Source organism: Panthera leo, chromosome B1 (genome assembly GCF_018350215.1).
Source record: "Panthera leo isolate Ple1 chromosome B1, P.leo_Ple1_pat1.1, whole genome shotgun sequence".
Classification (NCBI taxonomy): Eukaryota; Metazoa; Chordata; class Mammalia; order Carnivora; family Felidae; genus Panthera; species Panthera leo.
In genome coordinates this window covers 158,768,412-158,791,006 of record NC_056682.1, presented here as the reverse complement: position 1 = coordinate 158,791,006, position 22,595 = coordinate 158,768,412, and the positions used below count along the sequence as shown (strand labels likewise).

The 22,595-nt window shown below is 40.9% G+C and overlaps 1 long non-coding RNA gene across 1 annotated transcript; it reads left to right on the top strand.

Moving 5' to 3' along the window:
• The first annotated feature begins 1,184 nt into the window (after window positions 1-1,184).
• Window positions 1,185-22,388, top strand: LOC122217147. Its single transcript, XR_006201314.1, has 3 exons — window positions 1,185-1,276; window positions 1,877-1,954; window positions 22,227-22,388. It is a non-coding gene; the product is annotated as an uncharacterized LOC122217147 (long non-coding RNA).
• The last annotated feature ends 207 nt before the right edge of the window (window positions 22,389-22,595 follow it).

Genomic DNA, 22,595 nt, shown 5'->3' with positions numbered 1-22,595 from the left:
AAATGAGTGCTGATGCCCTGTGTCTTCCCACAAGATGGCGCAGTGCTCCTGCCATTCCAATGTTCAGCTACCCTGAGGGAGGCAGGGAATTTTGATCAGTGTCCAAAGAATCACCTCATCTCTTCCTGCAGAGAACACAGAGCACAAGACTTCATGTTCTGTCAAGTACCTGCCGCTAGTTCTTGCTTGTGATTTCACAGGAACTACATAAAAGCTAAAACTACTTTAGTTTTTAATTTTTTCTCCAGTATTTTTTTTCCAGTCTAGATTTGACCTCTCAAGGACATATTTTATTCATTGCTCCTTACATCTGAAGGAGGAAGGCAGTAGAGTGAGAAAATAGATAGAGTCTGTCTTCTATCTCTCTAGATGGACTGTCTTACTGAAAACAGACAATAAACAAATGGACACCACAGAAAACAAGACCTTGTTTATCCACTAGAGATAGACTGCTTCTGAACAAAATATTACAGAGGTGAACTTTGTCTTCAGCATCCCCTGTCCCTTCTTTCTCTGTCTCTGCCTTTTGTCTGTGACCTTTAGGCACCAGCTGGGCCTGTGCTGCCTGGACATCATTGCTCATGTGTCATTCTTACCCACCTTCCCGTTCTCCTTACTATTCCCTTATCAAAGCTTCACTCTTCTGAGATTCAGCCCCATACGTCCCTTATCATTTACTGAACCTAATCTGTTGAAAGAATCCAGTCTCTTAACAAATTATTATGCAGAAATATCCTGTCGAAAAGACACATGTAATTTTTTTTCTAAGTACTGATAATCCCAGAAATTGAGAGATGGGGCTCTCTCATCTGTTAACTTTTCTCATGGGCTATGATATTATTTTTGTATGAAATTTGCATTTTAGAAAAATCATTTAGAGAACTAATGGCTTGTCTGAAAATTGCTAAGAGAGTAGATCCTAAAGGGTCTCATCACAAGAAAAAGAAATTTGTGGGTATGTGAGGTGGTGGGTGTTAACTAAACTTTTTGTGGTGATCATTTCACAATATATGCATATATTGAATTATTATACTGTAATAAGGGAGGAGATCAAAATTGAACTGAGTTAAGTTGATTGTATGTGTGTATCACATATATACGTGCGTGTGGTTGGATACACATTCCTGGATCTAACATAGTTTTCTCTGCCACATCTCTCTCACAAAAGCCCAGCTCACAGACAATGAGAGCCTTCTCAGATTCTGTCAAATTGTCCCTGAGATGGAGAGACTTACATGGTACTAATGGAAAATGAATGGCCAAGCTCAGCTTTCTGGTAAGAGCTGGTTCTTGGCTCCTTCCTTACAGAAAGACCTAGCTGGCATTGCTCACTATCTTCCCCTCCTGCGCCATCTGAAACCTGTGCCCTGAGCCTGCTGGCAGCTTTCTAAATCTCTTTATTTCAAATTTGGCACAACCTTCTTTCATCTGCGACTTTGGAGTCTTTTGTTATATTACCCCATGGTTCAGGCTGGAGATGGGAACTGTTTCATTAACTTACCAGTACCCATGATAAAGAACATTTTTTTTCACCCTAAGAATCTGCACACCTCTTACACATAGAAATTAATTTATCATTTTGAAGACTATTTTGAAGTCAATCAAGGTTGCCATATGTTGCCCTCTTGTAGTAGAACACAGTGATTTTATTTGCTTATTCTCACATTTGTAACCTTCCAATCTAGTTGTCCCAAACTGTCACAATGATCTGGTAGAAATATCAATTAGGTAATTTCACTCCTGTGCTTAACACTTTTTACAGATGTCCCATTCTGTATTCCTAGCCTCTTTTATTCATTTACTTTAGAGTATTAATAACAGTTTGTAATACTATCACTTACTTCTTAGTTTACTTATTTTATATCTTCCCACCTAGAATGAAGGCTCTGTGAAAGGAACCTTGTTGATCTTGTTCTCCACTATATACTCCATTGAACTACCACAGGGGTTACAGGTAGGATACCTTCAACAAATAATTGTGGAGCAAATATTGTTATTTAGCTGCCTGTCACTTTTCACGACCTAGAGCTCTTAAAGCCCATATCCAAAGAAAATTACACAGTGATAACAGGAAGAAAAACAGCCATTTATTGAGCAACTACCATATGTCAGGCATTTCATGCACATTAACTGTATATCTCAGATTTTATACAAGTTTAATATTATTATTTTAGTTTTATAGATGTTGAAAGTGAGGTGAAGTGATGTATCCAAAGGCACACAGAGCTATAATAGAACCCAGGTCTATTTGTTTTCAGAGTCAATACTTTATTATTCCCAGCTTTGTCTTTATTACACAATCTTTATATTACCCTGGCCCTGAGGATGCTATTATTTTTTACAATATGGAATACAGCAACACTTAGGTAAATATAGCATTTATTTGTATATTCTCTATCCTGACTATAGACACAGATATAATAGGGAGAAATCTTTTTTTTAAGTAATAAAGCAACTGTGATGCCCTCAAACGTTTTTCAAACTGTAAAATACCTGGTAGGCTAGACCAGTGGTAGAACCCCAGGATCCAGAGGGACGTAGCCTACAATTTCAGGTGCGTCCCTGGCTTAGTCCCCACTTACCTGGGTTGTGGAAACAGAGGAGGCTGAATGTAGAAAATCCAAAAAGGTGTTTTCTTGGGGAATGAGAGTCATCAAGGCACACACATTCCTGTTTTGCTATTCTTCTGAGGGAGTACAATAACTCCAAATGAAGGGAGATATTCCTCCAGCCTTCTCCTAGAGCTTCAACAGTACAACAACACAGAGGGGGCAGCACTGCCAGTTTGGTGGGTAACTGGTGTGCAGAGGGAGATGCCAAGGAAGCCTGCCGGTGGTGGTGGTGCCTGGTGTGTGTATTGGCACATAGCAGAAAGGACACTGCCCAGCAAAGAGGCAGTGCTGGGTAGATGTAGAAGCAGTCAGCAGAATAGGCAACCATTCCTTAGTGATCTATGCCAAGCAGAAGGGGCAGTGATATGTGGCAGATGCCAAGAAGTGTCTAACCAATGGGTTTTGTGCACTAGCCATGTGTGACATCCTTGTAAATGGAGAGAGGTATATAGAGGGGTTTTGTAGGGGCTGTATTCTGTATTAACTGATGGCCGACTGATGATTACTGAGGATGTGATACAGTTTGCACTCACAGACTGTTCTAGGGCATGGAGAATACCCCTCTTATAGGACAGTTGTGAGGAATAAGTGAGATTGAATGCATGAAGTATCCTCTCCATGCCTGACATATAGTAGGTGATCAACATGGTTAATCTCCTTCCCTACTCTTATTGTATTCTTTTAGAAATACAGACTGCCATTAGCATTGTGTCATGGCAGTATTCTTATCCAAAAGTTGCTTTTTAGGAACAGTGTAACAGTATGAATATCCCGTTAAGACCATTAAAATAGAAGTCTGCTTGGATATTTTCTGCATTTGGGATAATGTCTATTAATACCAGTGCAGAGTATTTGTGCTGGGGCTGTTCTAAGTTCTTTATATGTATAAGTGTATTTAATCCTATTAGGTATATAATTTAACTATCTCTATAGCATGGGTGAGGAACAGAGATGTAAAGAGGTTAGGTAACTTGCCCAGGTGAGCAAGTAGAAGAGTCAGAATTCACATCTGGGCAGTAACCATGTGCTTAACCATTACATTTACTTCCTCTCTGTATCTACCATGTTGAGATAACAAAGAAAACGTTGACTGAGTGCTTTCTGTAGGCAAGCTGCATTGTATAGCCCCAGGGGCACCACTCACCATAGTCCATGTAAATGCAGTGTACAGCCTGGACAGGAGCAGCCCTCAAATACTCAGGGTATGATTCTTTCTTGGAAACAAGGCCATCTGTGGAAATGCCATTATAGAGAGCAAAAAATGTACAGTAGCAGAGAGGGAGGAGAGATTAATTTTGAGTCTTTTATTCATTTAAAAGGTATAGAGATAGGGTGTAAATTTGTAGGTAAATAGTTTCAAATTCATAGATTCCATGTAGACCATGGGAAACTTGTCTCCAAGACTTTAGTACCTAAAAACATTACTTTTCTGGGCAACAGGTATTGCTTTATTTTATGCAGAATGTATCTCTTTTACAGATTAAGTAATCTTTTTGTTTAGAATATTTAGAAGGTTAGAATTGGATTGAGGTTCCAATTTTGGTAACTGTATGATCTCATGATGTGCATTTCAGTGAGCTGATTATCCATCTGATCTCATGTAACTTCTTTCTTTTATCTTTGCTGTGATTTCTTTTAAATATTTACATTTTTACATCTAATTGCATGTAGGCCTACTGGTTGATTGAAATATTTGGTCGTGGGGTAGATCCAATGAGCATCGAGTTATTCTCCCTCCAAGGGGGGGTGAGCAGGTCCCCCTGTGCATATCTGGTTCACTGTACAGAATGACCAAGTATACGATGACTTGAGCCCTGGTCAATGTTTGACGTAAATGATTCCTGGCTATTTCAGAAGGAAGAATATTTTTCTGCCCTTTGCAGGGGAAGTGTTGCTATTCTTGTGGCTGATTGATTGATTGTATGATGACAGTCCAGCTGTAAAGATCATCATCTTGACACATTTAATATTACATTTGGTCTACTGAGGCCTGGATTGATTTTGATAAACACTTAGCTAAAAGAGAAAGTCTGTCTCCTGATAGGGCAGCCATGAAAGTTTATAGAAACAAGAAATCAGGCGGTCTTAGTAAAGATCAAGAGAACTGTGGAGTTTCCACAGGTCTGGTTTGTTCTCTTTATCTGCCATGGGGTGCCCCATTTAACATTCTCCAGGGGTGGGGGTGGGGCTTGGTGTCTGTTTCCACTGGAGAAGAAAGAAAAATAAGGCAAAATGTTCCAGGAGATTTCTATCTTGATTAGTCTTTACAACAACCCTAAAGTAGAATCACTTCTAGTATTTTTCTCTGTCAGATGGAGATAATAAAGCATCAGAGAGGTTAGGGAACTTGCTCAAGGTCACACAGCTGGACTGTTAAAAAAAGCTGGGATTAGGAATTGGGTGGGTTTGACCCTAAATATGATCACTAAGCTCCTATTAGCATGCAGTATGGTGTTTGCTTTACTAATAACTGTGATACCTTAGCTTAATGAAGCCACTTATAAAGAAAGAAATTATAGTACTTCCAGGAAAGAGAAGTCTGTCTGCCGTCTTGTTTGTTGGTGTGGTATGTGTGCAGGATGGCAACAAATCTCTTTGAATCCCAAACTGTTTGTCAGCCTCCCAGGGGCCTTTGAGGTTGCTTGTATATTGATTGACTGGAGTTGCATGTGTGGTGTTTTGAGATCAAAAGGCAAGGTACCAACAGACCACACAGTGGCCATTAAAGCTGCTAGTGGACAGCCTCTTCAAACAGAAAATCATTATCTATTGCTTGTCACAGAGGAAACTGCCTTGGTTCTGTGCTGCCTTCTGGTTGGGTTAGGAACCCATCAACCCAGAGAAATAGATAGGATGTGACTTTTTTTCTGATTTGGTATTAATAATTCAGGAATTCTGGGCATCATATATTTTAAAAATCCAAAGTGTGCAAACAGTATATAGTTTTATTTTCTAAAGATGTAGCACATATACCATTAGCCCTCTGAGAAAGCAGAGGTCTTAACTACTATCATTGACCTTGGCTTCTCAGAATCCTCTGTGGCTACTGTGGAGAAGAGAGCCAGCATCATCCATTCTGGGTCAGAATCATCTCTGTTAAGCTTAGAGGGCACCTTGATGTTTCAGGGGCCCCCATTCACTGCGTGGGGTGAGAAAACTTCTGTATGTCATGGGGACCAGGACTAGATAAACAATGCAAGCAGTGTGTTTACAGATATGCAAATAAGCATGCAAATTAGACTCCTGTTGGCTTCATTTAGAATGTAATTTAAAATTAATTAAAAATTAAGAGGTAAATTAGAAGCTAACATTCAACACCATATGGGCAAATATACATATTTATCAGACTGGCATATATGTATACTTGCATGGATGGGAGCTAATTGTGATGTCTGCAAAATTTCTCCATTTTGATATTGCTTAAAATCAATGTGGGGAAACCCAATATTTTACAACAATAATTTTTTTTTTTACCACTCTATGAATTAAAATTCATTTTAAAGATTAAATGAATACATTTCAAATGCACTAAATTCATTGTAAACTTATTCTAAAGGACACTGAATTTTACATTTGGAAAGAAAAATGATAAATCAGGTACAGTTTACCTCCATATGCTATAAAATATTTGTGAAACTCATTTTTCTCAAATGGGGTCATTGAGCACATTCACCCTGGTGGGCCTTTTGCATATTGTTAATATGCGATCTATACTTGGAAAGTAATGATTTCCCTCTCCCAGCCACTCAGGAGTTCTGGGTGATTAATGAGTTAATGGCTGCATCCACACAAGGCCAAAACAACTCATTGAAAAGTGAAAAATTCAATCACTCCACTGACTGTTTTGTCTACAAAACAACTAAACAACCTCTGTGATTGATTTTCTTTTCACTGAATTGATTGCTATTTTTTGGCAACTTCATTGAATTAGCCAATTGTTTGAGTGTGGACCAGCTCCTTATGTGAATGTTGTAAAACATTTCCATATCAACCTTTCTACCATCCCTAAAAATACATATAAGCAAGAATTCAACTTACAGTATCTATATAAGAAAATTATAATTATTCTCTACTTTAGTTATCTTGGAAAAAATAGTTGTTTCACAATGTAAATAGTTCTTTTAAGATAATGACAAGCAATGCAAAGGGCATCTTCTTATTTTTTGAAAAATTCAGAGACAATAGGATCTGCAATCACCCAGAATTAAATGACCACAGACTATACGTGTCATAAAAAGAAGAAAATTGACAGTAATAATGACAACAACCAAAAAATGACAAAACTCCCCAAAGACTGAAGGTAGCTTCAGAAGGTAGTGAACTAGTGAACAAATCACGATTTGGGGTTATTTCTGAGAGTAAGAATGGCTAGTATTGAATTTGGGAAACAGGTGTGGAAGTCAAAAAAAGGAGATGCAAGAAAAAAATGCATGCTCTTACTGGTATACAGATGTACACACTGTCTAATATAATGGAACATTGAATAAAAATAGTTTTTTTCATATTTATTTATCTCTTAACTTTGATTGCTTTATTTTTAATGATACTGGAAGACTCTGGCTACTGTGATGAAAAATAATATTCTTTAAAATGTTGGAGTGGAGAGCAGAGTAAAACATACCTGTTCAAGAGTCAGTTAACATTTGGAGAGGAAAGAAAGTTATATTGTAGGAAGCTTTGCTTTTAATTTGTTCTGATTTAAAGGTACAGCAGGTATGCAAAGAAGAAAGGAAAATTCTCATTGCTATTTGTTTCAATTGAATGCAAAGAATCATGCTTTAATAAGACAGAAATTTATTGAAATAATGGAAGCACAGAGTAGAGATGAATGTTGGTGATCCAGCCTTAATGTACAGATGCATCTACTGAGACTCCTAAAGGTGAGAAGATACTATTCAAGGTCACGTGGCTATCTGTGCTGGAGGCAGAAGAAGTTTCCAGATTTCCTGACTTTCAGGCTAGAGAACAGTCTCTGTGAGTGTGTCAGAGATGAAGAAACAAGGTAAAAATTTTAAAAGTTGGGATTAAAGGACTGCATTTCAAAAACTGCATTTGAATAAAGCTTGCATTAAATGGAAGGGCTCACACTGAGAACTAAGAAGGTTGAACCCAGCTCAGAGTCCCCTTTCTGGGTTGCAAAGTTAATGTCACAAGCAGTTGCAAAGTCTAAATGGGCATTCCCCATGCCCAGAGAGTAAATGGTCCTGGAGGAGGTCTTTGGCTGATTTGAGAAGAGACTTAGAGAAATAGAGACGGGAAGGTTGAGATGAACTTCTGAGTTTGGAACTTATGTCGATGTTGGGCCTAGTCTCAAACTAGTGTAAGAGAATCATCATTTTAGGAACAAAAAGAATTGTAAGAGAGAAATTTTTAAAAGGTAGTGCTGTAGGTGCTGTAAGTGCTATAGTGTAGAGGGTAGAGGTGAAGGTTAAGAAGGATTGTGATAAGATGAAGCCAGGTAGTGGTAAGAAAGCCCAGACGGGAGAGTTCTAGTAGGGTGTGTGATAGACAGACGAAGAAAGGTCAGATGTGCATTTGACTCAAATGCATTTTAACAAAGTGTCCAAATAGCTCTGATGCTTCTCTCAGGACAGTTGACAGCTTGTCACTAGACATTGCAATTCTGTTGTGGCATGATTCATTCATATTCAGTAGACATGGCTGAGGTATTTGCTTACCATCAGCCTGTACCAATGGCAAACTAAAGCACAGCAGGCATAATTTCTTCAAGGAAGAGCTGTTTCTTATCAGAGATTGGAACTGTGGGCGGCAGGCTCCCAGGGGTCATGATATACCAGATATTCGCAGGTTCACAACATGGCTTATATATTGATAGGATGAGGAATCAAAATTAATAAAGGCATGGTAGGCTGGGAAGGGGTCTGGTTTGGCACTTCATTGTGCTTTCAGGTCCAAGAGAGAGCAGGAGGGAAGCAGTAGGACAGAAAAGAGGAAAAGAGAAAGAAGTAGAGGTGGTCAGCTGGGTATTCCTTCTCTCTCTCTCTCTTTCTCTCTCTCTCTCTCTCTCTCTTTTGCCTGGGAATAGGAAGGCATATAGGATACCCAGTAAGCATAATGGGTTTTTGTTTTGAGACTCTGGGAGAGGCCAACACCTACATGGGATAGCCATAATTAAGAGGGTAGAGGATCTAGTTGGCATTCTTGAGGGTCTCTCATTTCCTGTTACTGAGGATGCTGAGTCAATAGCGAATAGGCCTGACATGGCAGGTGCAGGACACTTAAGCCACCTTACTTCCCCCTCCCCTCCCACTTATCGCTACCACAGGGAGAGAAGTAGCAGGAGGGGAAGGCTGTTTGAAAGACGAAGCAATTTTATTCAGGAGAGACTGGGTATTCCCTAAAGCGGCTGTTTAAATAATTGGATCAAACTAAATTTAAACCAGGTTAGACATTTAGTTAATTTATTTTTCTCTAACCAGAAGGTGGAAGTTGGGAGGAAGACAAGATTATAGACAAAATAAAGGCACTACTTTTTCTCTGATAAAAAAAGTCTTTTCATATTTTCATATCCTGTTGGTTTTCCAGAAACATAGAAATGCTCAGTAAGAAACAATCTCAAAAATGATGTGATGGATTAAAGCTGAGGAAACGTGTCCTGGAATTCCTAATTGCAACATTAGTCTATGTCTACATACACAGATCAACTTGGTTGCTGAATATAGTTTTTTTTTAAAGCAGTTGAATTCAGCAAGGCAATTATTTTATTGCTCAATAAGTCTTAATATTTGGATTGAGTGAATTTATTTTCCTCTTTATTTTGGAGGTCTCTGTTCACAGTCTCAATATGAGAGTAAAAATTTTCTCACAGAAACTTTCCACAATTTTTGACAAGCCAGATTTAAGACATCTTTTTATCTGGAAATATTCAAGGAATTATGATAGGGATAAATCCAGTGCAATTCAATAAAAGTTGCCTTGTGCCCTTTCTGTGGAGTACACTTGAGAGGCATTGAGGGTGAGAAGGGGCAGTATGGGATGAGGAGGGCCACAAGGAGACAGAAAACAGAGAGAATAGTTTTGGTTGAGGGCAATGGGAGGGCTTCATAGAGAGATAGCTTCTTTGCTGGGCCTTCAAGAAAGACTGTTTCCATAGTTGGAGAATTTTATGGGAAGCGCATTTGAAATGAAGAAGTGTGGATTAAGGAGCAAAAACTGAGAAGTGCCCAGTGGGTTTATTGCCAGCGCCATAGTCTGGTGTGCTGAGACCACAAGGTAGTTGCTAGTAGAGACAGAGGAATGGGCAGGGGTCAGGAGGCTGGTCAAGAGATAATGTCAGAGAGGAAAGCTGGAGCTGAGGAGTGGAGGGACTCAGATACCTTGTGATTTAAAAGTACCTTTGTCCTGGGAGATTTAAAAACAAGGTCAGCACAGCCTGCTTGCTCTGACACTGTCTAGATTTGGTAGATGTCCGTGTCTCTGTGACTGGAGCAGAATTAAAAGATTCAGAGCTTGTGATACTCTCTGGGACCTTCCATGTAGAATTGGAATCTTTGGGTCCCTGCTGCTTACACGAGTGTTTTGATGGGCTCCCTTGCGTTAGATGGACTGAATTTCTTGGATGTTGTCAGTTCTGTTGAGCGGACACATGAGTCACCACTCCGACCGTGGGCAGCAGCTGTTGTCCAGAAAATCAAAAGAAACACAGGGAGACTCAGAAATGAGGCTGATAACAAGAGCTCCAATTCCCATATTGGATAATGAAAAATGTGGCACAATCTCAAAGTAACCCCAAACCCTACTTTATCTTTGAGGCTCAAGGAAAGCAACAAACTCTTGTGGGTATATTATAATCTCTCTCGGTAGACTGGTATTTTTAATTTGCTACTTGAGCATAATAACTGCGTTGGTTCAGTCTTACACAAATTCCTGAGGTAATTAGTTTCATAGAATATTGCTAGATTGGCATATTTCCCTTGATCCCATCACTCCTGGGAATATCGAAACTAGACGACAGGTACTCTTATTACAGAGTTATATTAATACATTTAATTAACATAAAACAACATTAATCCATTGGCTGGCACCTGAAGCTGGAGAGGTTTCCCTTCTGTCACACTATCAAATTGCCAATCTTGTGAGTATCTGCCAGTCAGTGTTTTTTTTTGTTTTTTTTTTTTTTAAAGCCAGGTTTATTGAGGTATAATTTGCATAGAATAAAATCTTCCCTTTTTAGATATATAGTTCTATAAGTTTTAACAAATGTATACAGTTGTGTAATTCCTACAATCAAGATGGAGAGTATTGCCATCACCCTCAAAATTTCCTTGTGCCCCTTTAGCAGCCCCCTCGCTCACATCACCCCCTGGCAACCACTGATTCCTGTTACCATAGTTTTGCTTTTTCATAGTTTTGCCTTTTCCTTAATGCCTCTTGAGTGTGGCCTCTTCTGCTGAGCATAATCTGCTTTCCAGGTTCATCCATGTTATTGAAGGAGCATGTTGTTTCTTGATGGCTGAGTACTTTTCCATGTATGGATGGATGTACTTGAATTTGTTTATCCAGTTACCATTTAATGAACATTTGGGTTGTTTCTAGTATCTGGTGGTCATGACGAAAATTGCTCTAAAAATCCCCCCACCAATTTTTGTGTGGACATATGCATCCATTTCTCTTGATGATCTCATAATGGCATTTCTGGGTCATATGGGTAAGCATGTGTTTATTTTTATAAGAAACTTCCAGGGACACCTGGGTGACTCAGTCTATTGAGCATCCAACTCTTGGTTTTGGCTTAGGTCATGGTCTCACAGTTCATGAGTTCAAGCTCCACATTGGGCTCAGTGCTGACAGTGCAGAGCCAGCTTAGGATTCTCTCTCTCTCTCTCTCTCTCTCTCTCTCTCTCTCTCTCAATAAATAAATAAATAAATAAACAAAAAAAAGAAACTTCCAAACTCTTTTTGAAAGTAGTGGCACCCTTTGCCCCTCCCCCCACCAGTGTATGAGAGTTCCAGTTGCTCCACATTCTTACCAGCACTTCGTATTTTCATTTTTTAAAAAATTTTATTAGTTTTAATAGGTGTACAGTAGTATCATATTGTAGATTTAATTTGTGTTCCCCTAATGAGTAATGATGTTGAGCATATTTTCACTTGCTTATTTTCCATCGCTATTTTTTCTTTGGAGAAATGACTCTGGCATTGGTGAAATAATAGACATATAGATCAATGCAACCGCAGAAAAAGAGTCCAGAAATAGCTCACAAATATATGGCCAGTTGATTTCTTACAAAGGTGCCAAGGTGATTCAATAGAGATAGTTTTTTTCAACAAGTAGTACTAAGATAATTGGACATCATTATACAAAAACAAATGAACTCATAACCTAACACCACATACAAAAATGAACATAAAATCATTCATAGACCTAACTGTAAACTTAAAACTATACAAATGCAGGAGGAAAACGTAGGAAAACATCTTTGTGATGACAGATTAAACCAAATATTCATAGGACATAAAAAGCATGGATATAAAAGAAAAAAATTCCTAAATTGGACTCTACAAACTTAAAAGATGCTGCTCTTCAAAAAATAATATTACAAAAAATTAAAAGACAAACCACAGGTTGGGAAAAAATATTTGCAGATGGCAGTCCAATAAAGGATTTATATCTGGAATATATCAAGAACTCTCACAACTCAATAAAAAAAAAAAAACACCTGAAGAAAAATGAGCCAAAGATTTGAACAGAGCCTTAACCAACTGCTTTTGAAGGTCGACTACATGACACATTTCCTTTCAGTCTACCTCAGTGTTGCTGGTGATGATCTTGAGCCTAATGTGTCTTTTCTGACCTACTCTTTGCTCTTTTGGGATCTGAAAGGTACACGTGTTATCTCTTCCCATCTCTGTTGTGTGCTGGTCTGCCCTCCTCAGTCTGTTACACTGCTGTACCTCCAAACATGAACTCTTCTGGACCACCTTTTCCCTACACTCACCAGCTTCTCTTTCTCTCTCCCTCCATTTTCCTCTTCTCCCTCCTTACCTCTTTATAAACCCTCCCTTATATCCCCCCTTCTCCTTACCCTTTTGTTTTCTTTCTTTCTCTATTTTTTCTTACAGAAAGACTGTTGGTTTTGGCTCTAATAGCTTTCTGTCATACCACATAAGGAACTTTTTCTTATATTGTGAAATTTTCAGTGCAGCCAGGGATATTTATATATATACATATACATATACACACACACACACACACATATATATACATATATATATATGTATATGTATATATGTATATATATATTATAAATATATATATATATAATTTATTGTCAAGTTAGCTAACATACAGTATATACAGTGTGCTCTTGACTTCGGGAGTAGATGCCCATGATTCATCACTTACGTACAAATTACCCAGTGCTCATCTCAGCAAGTGCCCTCCTCAATGCCCATCACCTGTTTTTCCCCTCCCCCTTCCACCTTCAGTTTGTTCTCTGTATTTAAACAAGTCTTTTATGGTTTGCCTCCCTTTCTGTTTGTGACTATTTTCTTTCTTTCCCTTGGTCTTCTGTTAAGTTCTCAACTTCCACATATGAGTGAAAACACATGATATCTTTCTCTGACTTATTTCACTTAGCATAATACCCTCAGGTTCCATCTATGTTGTTGCAAATGGCAAGATTTCATTCTTTTTCATCGCTGAGTAGTATTCCATCACACACACACACACACACACACACACACACACACACCCCATATCTTCTTTATCCATTCATCAGTTGATGGACATTTGGGCTCTTTCCATAATTTGGCTATTTTTGATAGTGCTGCTCTAAACATTGGAATACATGTACCCCAAGGAATCAGCGTTCCTTTGGATAAATTCCTAGTAATGTTATAGCTGAGCTGTAGGGTAATTCTATCTTTAACTTTTTGAGGAACCTCCACACTGTTTTCCAGAGTAGCTGCACCAGTTTGCATTCCCACCAAAAATGCAAGAGAGTTCCTCTTTCTCCATATCCTTGCCAACATCTGTTTCCTGAGTTGTTAATTTTAGCTACTCTGACTGGTGTGAGGTGGTATCTCAATGTGGTTTTTTTGATTTGTATTTCACCACGGAGATTTTGGATTGGATTTCAGTTTTGGGGGTTGAGTATAAGGTACTCAGTGAGAAGATATGGCTCTTCCAATGTACCCCAGTTATTTGATTAGGCACAGAACTGATGTCACTAGAGCAGTGACTCTAACCCCCGGTGTTTCCGACTAATATAATTTGAGGCTTTATTTTCTCTCATTGAAAAGATCTCTTCATGTCTCCATGGAAGGGGGATAAAGGGAAGAATTGGCAAAGACACATGACTAACAGTTGTGAGGGGCTTCACTCAGTAACTCTGAGTGGCACAGCATCCAGGAATGCCATCTACGGTGTATTCTCTGTGAATGCAGCCCCTGGAGTTGTGGAGTTATGCTAGACTGTCTGCCTGTCCTTCCTGCAGCAGAGGTGAGCAGGGAAGCAAAGGAGACTGGAGCAGGGCTGGACCCGAGGACGTGCTGCTTGGGAGGCTTTCTTGCTTGCAGGAGCGTGCTGGTTTTAAGTTACTGGCAAAACTCACTCCTAACAATCATTTGTCCCCGTTTTGGTTGCCCAGCAAGACGGCTGTTGCCCCAAGCTAGTCTGGAGCTGTGGTTTTTCCCTGCAACCATTCACAGAGCAAAAGCCAAGAAAAAGCTTTGGAGTTGATGGAACCATATTATGGCTGGTTAAAGTAAGAGAACTTTGCTTTTTTTTTTTTTTTTTTTTAACATACACTTTACACATAATAAGGGAGTGTGTGAGGGAGAGAAAGGTATTGCGTGGTGTTTAGGCAAGGAAATAGACTCTACACTGACAGCTTCTAAATCACACTTCAGTATCTCAGGAGCTTATCCACTGAGAGTGGCTTTGTGGTTATGGATTTTCCTCCTCAGCAATTAGAAATGTCCCAAAGCTGGCTTGTCACTGCAGCCCATTGTAGAGGTTCTTTGTTCTACATTTAACTGTTGATTGCTTTTATACTGAATTTCAGGTGGAGTGTGTGTGTGTGTGTGTGTCTGTGTGAACACAGATTCCAAATTCTTTTAGTTGAGCGTTTTTTTAAAGTTAAAACTTCCCTTAAATATTCACCTGCTAACAATTGCATTTCTGGGGTTTGTAAATAAAGAAAATAAAACAGGGTACCATGACTTCAGTATGTTGGTAAATGATTAAAAAAATTATTCCAGCAATTAAAAACAGTGCACAGATGCGTGAGTCAGGACTCCAGGCCCTTTTGCCCTAACTCCAAGGACCCACCAGAGGGGTGAACCCAGGGGTTATAGAAAATGGATGGGCTGGCATGACATTCTTATTTGATTTTATTTTCTCCCTTGCTCCATTTATTTCTTTTGGAGCACTTACGCTGCTGGCTGAGAGTACAAAATAAAGGTCATGGATCATAACATGTTTCAGCTGGAAGGAATCTCAGGCATCCTTTAGCTCGGCACCTCATTTTACGGATGAAGAAACTGAGTCCAAGAGTGGGAAAGTGCCCTGCCCAATTTCAGGCAGCTAATCTTGTGTGGAGCTGGGAGTGTCTTCATGCCTGTTGACTTTACATTTTTCTTCTCTAGCACCATGGAGAACAGCTGCTTGTCTCTCTAGTCCAGTAAGGCAGCTACAGCTTGTGTATTAATCTAATGCATTTATTTTTAAGATTAGTTTAGTGTTAAAAAACTTGTCTCTCAAATTCAATTTGTTTGAAATCATATTTTTAAAAAGCCTTTGTTTATGCGAGAAGGTAGGTGAGTTGGCCACAGTAAACAAGGATGCTTTCTCCTGACTATCTCCTTATTTCCTAGCATACTGGCACCTGGAAGAATATTGGGCAAGGCCAAGCAAACAGATGTGACTTTCCAAAGCTGATCCTTCATCAACCTGATGGAGCATGCCTTGCTGCCTTCTGAAGCAGCAGTGATGTTGTTCCCAGAGTGCCCTGCAGAGGGCAGCCTTTACTTTCCCGTGTTTTACTAGCCTTTACCTGGAATGGAATGGGCTTGTTTGTCACCTAAGTGCAAATGTCATTTTAGCACTTCACTGGTCACAACACCCTTTCTGGCCTTTATAGGAAATGACATATTCCTGTGTTCTTTGTCTCCAACACATGCTGCGGGAAGGCAAGGGCAGTTATTATGCTTTAAATGGCTGGAGAGAAAGTGCAGAGACCTGTAGGCCAAGTACCAGGGAGCATAGAGAACACAAATCAGGTTTCAGTGTCACCTGGGTCTCGTGGAAAGTGGAGAAAGGAAAGGATTGGCTTTGTGTCCTATTGCTATTAACAAGCTTTCCACTGCCATTTCTCTTTCCTGGGTCAGAGTGATATTAAAACAAGATTGGCACTCTCCTGGCCAGATTGGCTTTCCTTTCTTCCATCTCTCTCTGTGTCTTTTGTTCCCCTCCTGCCACCTCACCGTTCCCTGCCTTCTTTTCAGCCTTGGTCGTGTGCCCCCAGCACTTTGTCTTTTTATCAGTTCCTTGAGCTGTTCTTGGCACCCACACAGCAGGGAGAGAGAGCAGCTGAGGTGCTGCTGAAAACTCCCAAATGACCATCACCGGCAGGTGCCAGGGAAGCATTGATCTGGTGGCACGTGACAGCTTAGGCAAGGAGGGTTAGAGCAATTTTATGGCCTGTTACAGCCCTGCTTTTTATCAAGGCAGAAACTGACAAGTTGTCCATTCTACTTGGCTCTCGGAGACACGGAAACTTGCTTTTCTTTATAATCAGTACTGCCTTTGGCCAGACCTTGCCCACGACGGCCAGAGACATGAGAAACTTTCTTTATCAGCTGGCCTGGTATTCACAGCTGGCTTTTTGTCCCATCCAACATTACACCTGGATGGTACTGTTACCAAACGCTTACCTAGCACATCCCAAGTGCCAAGCGTGCCCTATGTACTGTACACGTATTACCTCGCTGACTCCCCATCTCCCAATACTCCTTAGAAGCAGGTCCTGTTATGAACCTCATTTTCACATCAGGAAATGGAGACACAGTGAGGTTAGGTACCTGGCAAGGTTAAGGTTGTATACCTAGTGATAGGCAGAACCTGACTGAGCTTCCAGCTCAAGTGGTCTGGTTCCCCTCCCTGTCTCTTAGCACCATGCTCTGTTATTTCCAGAGACAGCAGTGAGCTCAGTTAATATGAGCAGAGAAGAAAGTTTACCTTTAAGTAAGTATGAGAATGTTGTGCTGCCTCAGTTTCTCCAAGATGGTCTGTCTTGGGAGGAACAATGGCTTAACTGCTGCATCAGTGTTGTTGGTGGCCTTTTCCAGCAGGACCATCTCAGCTTTCCAGGACAGGGTCAGCCTGTGCTGTCGATCACAGTGCACATCGTGCCATTGGTTCATCTTCGGAAACAAATATATCCATCCTCAGCTGTTCCTGTGGGCCTCTAGAGTGCTTCAAAGAGCAACGTTCTTACCTTTATTTTTTTAAAAAATTTTTAAATGTTTATTTATTTGAGAGAGAGAGAAAGAGGGAGGGAGAGAGAGGGATGGGGGTGGGGCGCAGAGAGAGAGGGAGACACAGAATCCAAAGCAGGCTCCAGGCTTCGAGCTATCAGCACAGAGCCTGATGTGGGGCTTAAACTCATGAACTGCGAGATATGACCTGAGCCGAAGTTGGACGCTTAATTGACTGAGCCACCCAAGTGCCCCCTTACCTTTATATTAATTAGGTAAACAAAGGCTATGTGTCAACTCCATGCTTGCACTAGGCTCAGTTCTGGAAATGCGGAGATTCCTAAGAACCAGTCTTACAGCTAGCACCTTGTGGTCTGGAGGGGGGACAAATAAATCAGCAGTACCAGAAAGCCCATCTTCACACCCCAAGGCCACACTCAAGGAGGGGGATGCAGACGTTCTTCAGGGTTCTCATAAATGGGGTGTGGCCCAGAATTTAGTATATATAGGACTGTAAATCCTGGTATAGAGGAATTATCATCTCTGTCAAGGAAGCTGTCCTGGAACATAGCAAACTACACCTTGCTGTAAACTATTAGCAGTAAGGAGAGTGACTTCAGACCCATATGTGGACCGGATAGGCAAAACTTTAATTTCCAAAGTGTTATCTACTGCTCATTTATCAACACAACCCGGAAAATATCTCCATGGAACTTTTCTGCTGTACTCAGGTCTCATTAGGTCATTCTTGTAAGTAGAAGTCTGTCCCCCAGTCAGAATCTTGACGTTTTGAAGAATGTGTACCTTATTATCCTATCATAGCTCACATATGCCACCAGGAAGGAAAAGAAGACATGGATTTGAACATGGCGGTGAAATTGAGGCAGAGGGAAAACAGGAGGAGCCAGAAGAGGAAAAATGCCAAAAGGAAGAGCAGACAGGGCCATCTGGGATGGTGATGAGAAATACTCATGTGGGCTGCTTCTGGCCCCGTTGCTGCTCTGATGGCCTTACATTTCTGCAATTCACAGCAAGCATGTAAGGGAGGTTCTATTATTATCCCCACTTCATATGTGAGCAAATTGAGGCACAGAGTGGCTAAGTACTTTTTCCTGGTGCATGTAATATGCAAGTAGCAGAATGAGGACTTGACCCCTGCAGTCTGGCTACAGAGCCTGGACTCCTCACCACGTGCCACCCTGCCTCTGGAAGTAAAACAATTACTCTGTACAGTGTGGCATGAAATGTTCTGCTCAGTAGGGCCTGTTTCTTTTTTCTGTGTAGGCAGCAGATAGTGATTTAGTCTACTTTTTCAATGTTCAGCTTCAAATTCAACCAAGTACCTCGGACAGCCAGCTGTTTGGTATTCTTGGATCCTAGGTGAGTGGGCCTTGGCTGTGACCAGGTCTGCTGGCATCAGGTACATGAGCTGGGGACAACACACCCTCGTTTCAGGCCAGAGGAGTCTAACAGAAAGGGCTCATAGGCAAATCCTGCCAGGAGTCCTCCAGGCAGGAAATGGGATTCAGTAAAGGAGAGCTCACGGCTTATAGAGCCACACGGTGCTGGACCGAAGAGCCGGGCTCTAAGAAACCACAGGCCGATGAGCACAGAAGCAGAGGGAGGGGAATTTTTCCCCCCACTGATCCAGTGAAGCTCATCCTGACTTTATTACACTCCGTGCTCTACTCCCCGAAGTAAGTGTCAGTCCTCTGTGGGACAGTAAGACACTGTAGTTATTTAGGTGTCTGTCTCTGCAGCTAGCCTGGGAACTCTACAGCAGATGACTGTATTTTATTCACCTGGACGTTCCCAGAGCCTGGGATGGTATCTGGCTAATATTAGGGACTTCAAAAATGTCCACTCTGTGAATGGATGATTAGGTAATAGGTCCATCAGTTTGTCCAAGTAGTGATTACGTAATGCAAAGCACTGTGTGGGTTACAAAGACCATCTTCATATTTTTCAGCAAATATTCTGCCCTGCCATTCTTAGAGAAAAGAGGGGGCAGGAGGAGGTGTAGACAATATGCAATATGCATCCTACACACATACGTGCACACACACATACCCACACACACAGATGTATTTATGTGTTCACTCCTGTGCCGTTTTGGAATCTGGAAGGGAGGGCTGCAAGAGAATGTCACCTCAGGCAATTGTGCTTTTGAGTGTTCTCCATTCAGGAAGCCTGCCACGCTTACAAACAGCTTGTATAATACCTTGTTCATTAAGGCCCATAAATTAGCACTGTTTTAATTGATTCCCTAGAGGCAGTGAATAGAATGACACAAAATGACATCAAAGGTGGGGGCAGGGGAAGACACTAGGTCGGTGTTTTTCTTCTTTCCCTTCCTGGATTCCCTGAGGTCTGACAACCTTTCCCTCACATGCTCCCTCTGTCAGGCCTTTGTTCTAGCTCATATAAGAAAAGACCAATACCCTGAACAGGTTCCAGGGCTTTGAGAGAGCCTCACCTTCTGGGTTTGATGTCATAAATTGCCAAGGTAGTTCGTACCCACAAAAGTAGTAGGTTTGGTCAGATTGCAAACTGGGGGTAATGATTTTGCTAATTATGGAAATGACCCTAACTGTGAAATCAGATCTCGATCCCTTATTAAAGCAATTTTGGCCATTATGTGCCAGCGTCATTAGAGTCACCCTAGCTCACTGGTCTCTGTCTATAAACCAGGCTAGTTTGGGAATGGCAGGAAAGCTAATGTTTATGGGACCCATTCTGGCCACATCTTGCTGTGGGCTCACACATGTGATCTCGCACCATAATCATGATAAATTGAGATCACTTTCTCTGTTTCTTCAGCTAAAAATCAGAGATTCAGAGAGCCTAATTATCTGGCTGATGAACACACAGCTTACAGGTAATGGAGCCAAATTTAAATACATGTCTATCTCACCTCAGATTATGTGTTCTTTCTACAAAATTATGTTGTCACAATAACTTTTATGATTTGATCACAGGAGTACCAGAAAGGGGCTACTGTTCCTTAAACAGTTCCTCCGTTTGCCTACTAATGCATGACTTTCACAGAGAAATTTGATGACATGCATGAATAATTCAGTGTTTATGTAAGTCTTTGTGTTACTTTATAGCACTATTCGCATTTAAAGGGAGCCCTAATTATGGAATGAAAATATGTTTCATATTTTTAAGTTTGTCCATTGCTCTATCCCCAGTGCCTGGTACTGTGCCTGTGACATAGTGGATAATCAGTGTGTCTTTATTGAATAAATTAAAGCAATGTCCGTCTTCAGAGACAGTTTGGCAGAAGTTTCTGGGGTCGGAGGAATGCAGAACTGGGTGTGTTGTTTCCCAGGGCCCTTGAAGTCACACACCTTAGGCAGTGGCTCCTCTGCTGAATTTGTGTCTCTGTGCTGATAGAAACCTTAGAGATAGGCCTAAGACACAGACAGGGGTATGCTAAAATGGAAGTAATTAAAGATAAGAGAAGGACTACGAGGGAAGAAGATATGTAGGAAAGGGTAAGAGAAAACGATGCAGAACTTTGAAGAGCAGGAGTATATCACAGTGTTTCCCGATCTGTCCATACTCTGCAACACTGATCATATTATATTGTCTTTTCAGTCTTCTTTTGGGGCAGCACAGGACCCTGAAGGGTTAATGCGACACCGGTATGGGGAGACCCTGAGGCTTCCAGGATGGCATGCTTTTCAGGCCAGTGCTGTGTTTGACCACCAGAGGGCAACAGAGGCCCAGGCTCACGAGTACCTTCCTCAGTTTCCTGGAGCAGTAATCAGGAGAAGCCAGGGATGGGTGTGTGGAAAGTGAGGGCACTGGTCGTAGTGGGAGGGGTGTGCCAGTGTTGAAGGTAGGGAGAGAGGAGATCTGTGGGAGAAGGGAGATGCTGGTGGTGATTTTGCAAGGCAATAGGGTTTGATGGGGGATTTGTAGTTCTTGGGGTTCTTAAAGAGATCAAGTGTCTTGGACAGATTGCAGGCAAAAATAACTCCTCGCCTAGATCCAGTAGACTGTGAGCTCTACAAGGGCAAGGACTGGTAGCCTAGTTCCCTGTTGCAACCCTGGCATGTGTCAACTAGTCAGCCACATATAGTAAATGATTGACAAAGGTCTCTTAATCGGGGCCTTTGGGTGGTGCAGTCAGTTAAGCGTCCGACTCGAGATTTTGGCTCAGGTCACATTCTCACGGTTTGTGTGTTCTAGCCCCTTGTCGGGCTCTGTGCTGATAGTGCAGAGCCTGCTTGGGATTCTCTTTCTCCCTCTCTCTGCCCCTCCCCTGCTCCTGCTCACTTGCTCTCTCTCTCTCTTTCAAAAATAAACGGTAAACTTGAAAAAAAGATATTTTAATCACTTTCAATCCAGTTGTATGTGTGTGTATGTGTGTGTGTCTGGGTTCATGTGAATTTTTCAGAGAAGAGTGTTTTTAATTTCTACCAGATTTTACAAAGAGAGTAAGTGATCTGTAAACAATTAAGAGCCACTGTTTTGGTGAAAACTTATTCAGTTGCTATGATCAAAACTCCCTATCTGTATCTAGGTGCCTCATCAAACAATTTCCTCCTGTATTAGTTAGGATAGACCAGTTGCTGTAACAAATAGACCTTCAAAAGATACTCTGGGCCACATAAATGTCATATACAATAGAAGTTTATATCTTGCTCACGTAATAGTCCAAGGCAGTGTCTCTGGTCAGTGGTCATCATCGAGGGACCAGGACTTCTGTGTCTCTGCCATTTTCACTATGTGGCTTTCAATGTCAATGTAGGGATCAACATCACAGCCATCTAGAAAGAGATGAATGCCAGTGCATGAAGGAAGCTTTTAAGACTTGGGCCTGAAAAGGATATCTGTCAACTCTTCCCACATTTAGTTGAGCTCAGTCACTCAAAAGTAATGTTTCCAGTGGAAGCTGGGAAGTATAGTACAGTTGTACCCAGGTGGAAGAGACAAAGGACTTTTGTGAGCAGCTGGAATCCCCACCACAGCTCCCCTGTTCATAAACAAGTACATTTTCAGGAATACCTTTAGAGTGAAAGCTCTAGTACAAAATTGTCACCATTGATGATCTGACTCTCTCTTTCCTGAGACTCAAGGTAATTTTTAAAACCTTGATAATTATGAAGAGCCGTGCCTCTTGCTTCAAATACTGCTCAGTGTCTCAAATTATTTTTGCAGGATTCCTGTCTACTTGACAGAATGGACTTTTTCTGGGAACAACAGAATGTCTCCTACCTTTTCTCATGCAAAGTGGTCCCAGAAGTAAGGAGATTGGAGGATATTTAATTAAGAGAGTATTCCAAATAGAAGGCTCTGGCATTCCTAGTTCTCTTATTGGGAGGCAGTAAGCATAACAGGTAAGAACATAACTGATTCAGATTGGCCATGCAGTAGATGTTCAATTTAGGTTAGTTGATATCCTTACTGCCTTCTGTTGACCTGAGAAGATAATGGCTTTTTGTCCCTCGTGCTAATGGCTAAGATAAGATTAGGCTGAGTAGAAGCCAAATAGAAATAATAGATTTTTATGTAGGAGGGATTTTGAGA